Consider the following 3915-nt stretch of genomic DNA (forward strand, 5'->3'; position numbering starts at 1 on the left):
GTTATGAAATCATGGCAACTACATTAGATCAGACCATACATGGCAACTGCAGTTGTCCGACATGGCAACCGTAGTTCAGCGACATGGCAACTGCAGTTAAACGAACATGGACGAGGGTCAGGACCATGACAACTGCGGGCGCGCGATGGGCGTCACGTGTCGCGTGCGGGACCAGAAGGGTACGAGGCCTGACATACTTATGTGCGTTACCAATTTCGCCCACACGCACGCGTGTGAGAGGGTTCGGGAGGAAAAAAAGATGTGTACGAACATTAGTTGTTTTGCCCACACATAGGTGTGTGGGCTGGTTGCTGTCCATGCTACATGAGGCGTGTGGCACAACTACTCGATACACCACACGTGTGGCAGTTATCAGGACCCTAAACTTAATCTAATAATCCATTCCTTGTGTGCACTTAACAATTTAGGTTGACTGAACATAGTCCACCGCAGAGGAAAGTAACAAACTCCACGCCCCACGCAGGCAACCCCTGCAATCACGCACGGCAACAGAAAATAAAAGAAACTGCCCTTCATCACCGAAACAACCTAGAGGAGGAGGAGGATTCATCGATCTCGACCTCCGCGGCGATGGATTTCTCCGGCGGGGCCAGCGGGGACGGGGCGTAGTGAAGCTGTCGGAGATGTATTGGAGCGCACGGAGGCTGCTGCTCTCGGCCCACGTCGAGCGGCTCGCCTCGGTGCCGCTCGTCGGCGCGGCGGACCCGGCGGGAGCTGACGGGTGTGGAGGGAGGCGCGTGGCGTAGATCCAGTGCGTGTGCGCGCTGATGGACCGGCTCTAGCGCTCCATCCCTAAGGGCCAGCCTGATCTCTGGATGAGGTGAGGTTGCCCTTCGATGAGCCTGGGCAAAGCCTTTGAATCAGGACATGAAATTTGATCCAGCAATTAGCAATCTAATCTACGTATTATTTAATGGAGAATGATTGGATCTTAGCTCCGCCCCTGTTTCCTTTGCAGATTGATTTGGTGTTTGCGCCGGTGCTGACCCCGTCGTCATGGTTTTTTGTGGTTGTTGCAGGTTTGGTCCGGGCTTGGTTGATGATTCCCAGGGTTGCCGGTCTCGATCTGTGCTGTCCAATGATTCTGTTATTAGAGTTGAAGGCGTCTGTGATTGCGGTGCAAGCCAGACCTAAGGGACGACCAACAGAACATGCTTGAGAAGACGATGGCACCCATCATGCAGTCGTTCCATGGGATCGTGACCTGCATTGAGATTTCTGTGCTCTGCGCTTCGCCAGACCGAGATCAAAAAGACCCCCATTGTATCAATTTACATTGGTAACACTTTATTATGTCAAATCGTTGAGTGTTCACAATGACACTGGAATGCTTAAAATATTCGCGTAGTTGCTCAGCCCCACGTAATATTCCAAGAGCGCATATTTTTTGTATTTTTGATTGTTCGTTAGAGTTCTAGATACTATGCTCGAGTAGAGTAGGTTTACTATAACAGATTGTTTAGGAACCACAGGTGCAGAAGGTCTTCTACCATCTGCGGTGTGAGGGTTTTGAAGCAGATATTCATTCTATGCGACCACGACAGGGATGGTATGTATTCTTTTTGTACTTGAGACTCTTAGATTTCCAGTGGAGTTTTGGTTTCTCCCGCTGAGATCGTACACTTGATGTTTATACTATGCATTCAATCTATTCCCACACCTAAGGTCTGTTAGTGTGGAATCTTATTTTCCTGTAGTGTGATTACTATATGCACTTATTTGCGTGTTTTCTCACTTTTATTTGTATAATCGGCATTCTGCATAAGTAGGGCAGCAAGATTCAGGTATATGATTTGAGGTTCGTAGTGGAGAAGAGCTGTGAGAACCTGCAGTTGCTTTGTTTTATTGGTATGGACTATGAACCGACCGCATCTTTTCACTTCCCTTCCTAGCTCTTAGGTTACATGTTAACTATGAACTGAGATAAGCAAAATATATAGTCCTGACATGAGGAGCCTCATGTTTTAGACGGTCATTTAAGCACATTATTATCAACTATTGATTTTGTAATATTTATTAGTAGTGCATCACTAGAATTAATTTTTTTTGCTTATTTTTACCTATTAAGTAGGATGAACATGTATTTTTCTTCTTATAAAAACTATATGCATTGCACGTGTACGCTAACTATGGATCAATGTGTGAGATGTGAATGGACCAGAAATAACTCTGTCTATTCAGAATTTGTGTATTAGTTCACTGCGTCATCAATAGTTATTAGTACAACAAACACCTGTAGGAAAAACTTGTATTTAACCAAATGTTAATGGCCATTTCGAATCACTGGTTGTTTAAGATTTACACTGCATTTATATGAGTAAAAAAAATGATGTTGTTTTTTGTTTCAATTTTGGGGTGATGCATCACACATTTACGGCAGTTTTGGCAGAAGAGGGGAAGTGCATACATTTTTTGTTGTACAATTGATTTACTTGATAAAAAAAGGTAAGCATTTAGCATGTCTTGCCGTTGTTTTAAAAGCAATATCCTGATAGAAAATACAAATCAATTGTGTTTTTTCCCTGTAGCGACACATGGACAATTGTCTTTTCTTTTTTTGCTCACAGGGAGAGAAATACTGCGTGGGTCAAGTCGGGGATTCATGGCAAGGGATTGACAATTTTTTATCAGAAGCAGTTCGTTACACACTGAAGTGTGACAGAAAAGGTGTGCCACTGTTTCCACATCTCCTTTTGCGACACTAATGTTTTTCCCAAGTCTTTTCTTCCTTTTTGTATTGACCCAGGAATAGTTTCGGCATTGGAGTCAGTTTCTTCGCTGTTTTCATTTTTCTTATCGGGAAGTGTGAAGCTAAATTGTGGAATTTTTCCCAAGTCCCAGGTTTGCATAGGCCCTTATTACTGGTGTGCGGGTATGGGCACATGAGGGGTGTGCTACTGATATTTTTATGTGAGATGTTTGTTTCTCATTTTAGCGGTCATTCAAGTGTGAGTTATGTGTATCCGCAACGTGTAATTGAGTGCGGGAACTTTTATTATACCTTATCAAGGCCATTTACAGGTTTACATAAGCATTTGGTTAGCAGCCTCATCTATGAACTATCCGTTGATCTAACTATCCCTTAATCTTTTTTCTCAGATTTTAGTTATCCATTGCTTATACAATGAAATTAAGATCAATTGCAGGGATGCATATCGACATACTGAACACAATAATAATAACTAGCTTTCTTATTCCTTTAGAACCTATCAAAACACCAAACAGATTAACAACATATATGCAACAACATGACCACAATGATGTCTCACTTTTGGAAAACAGCTTTAGTGACATCACAACATTGTTTATCAATTTAATTCATTTTTCTGGAATTTCTTATTTTTATAGTGGTGTGAATTTTATTGGTCAACGTTTGACGTGCATTGCACGTGCAAGCTTACTAGTAGCTGGAGAGTGCGAACTAACATAATCATGGCTGATGGTGTGGTGTTTGCATCCTCTACGACTACCCCTACTGTGGTATGCTGTTGTTCAAGACTTCAGCTGCTGGTTTCTCTAGGAGTATTTAGCTGGGAGCTATATATGTATGATACTAGTGGCAGGGGCGCGCCCTGGGCACGCCTCCTCTATGGTCCTTTGCACACCAATCCAGTTGTTTTATTTGTGAATGTGCGTATGAAACGAAGATGGACACTAGTTGTTCAAAAAAGAACACAATTAACAGAGGTGCAGCAGCAAACCGTTTAGTGGTAGGTCTATATTAACATAGAGGTCACATTCTTACAGAGTGGATTAGAAGCACGTCCAACAGTTAAAATGATAACCAGAGCGTCAAACGGTACTACTACGAGATACATAGCTCTCTACTGCCAAAAAAAAAACAGAAATACATAGCATCTAAAACTGAATGCTAGCTACTACATCGATTCTTCC

The 3915-nt window shown here is 42.8% G+C and overlaps 1 long non-coding RNA gene across 2 annotated transcripts; it reads left to right on the top strand.

The window, feature by feature from the left end:
• The first annotated feature begins 445 nt into the window (after window positions 1–445).
• On the top strand, window positions 446–3080 carry LOC123092195 (uncharacterized). 2 transcript variants are annotated; one of them, XR_006444398.1, is made up of 3 exons: window positions 446–841; window positions 1041–2466; window positions 2589–3080. It is a non-coding gene; the product is annotated as an uncharacterized lncRNA (long non-coding RNA). The 2 variants fall into 2 exon arrangements; XR_006444399.1 differs by having other exon boundaries at window positions 449–841; window positions 1041–1869; window positions 2402–3080.
• Window positions 3081–3915: the final 835 nt, after the last annotated feature.

Source organism: Triticum aestivum, chromosome 4B (assembly GCF_018294505.1).
Source record: "Triticum aestivum cultivar Chinese Spring chromosome 4B, IWGSC CS RefSeq v2.1, whole genome shotgun sequence".
Taxonomy (NCBI): Eukaryota; Viridiplantae; Streptophyta; class Magnoliopsida; order Poales; family Poaceae; genus Triticum; species Triticum aestivum.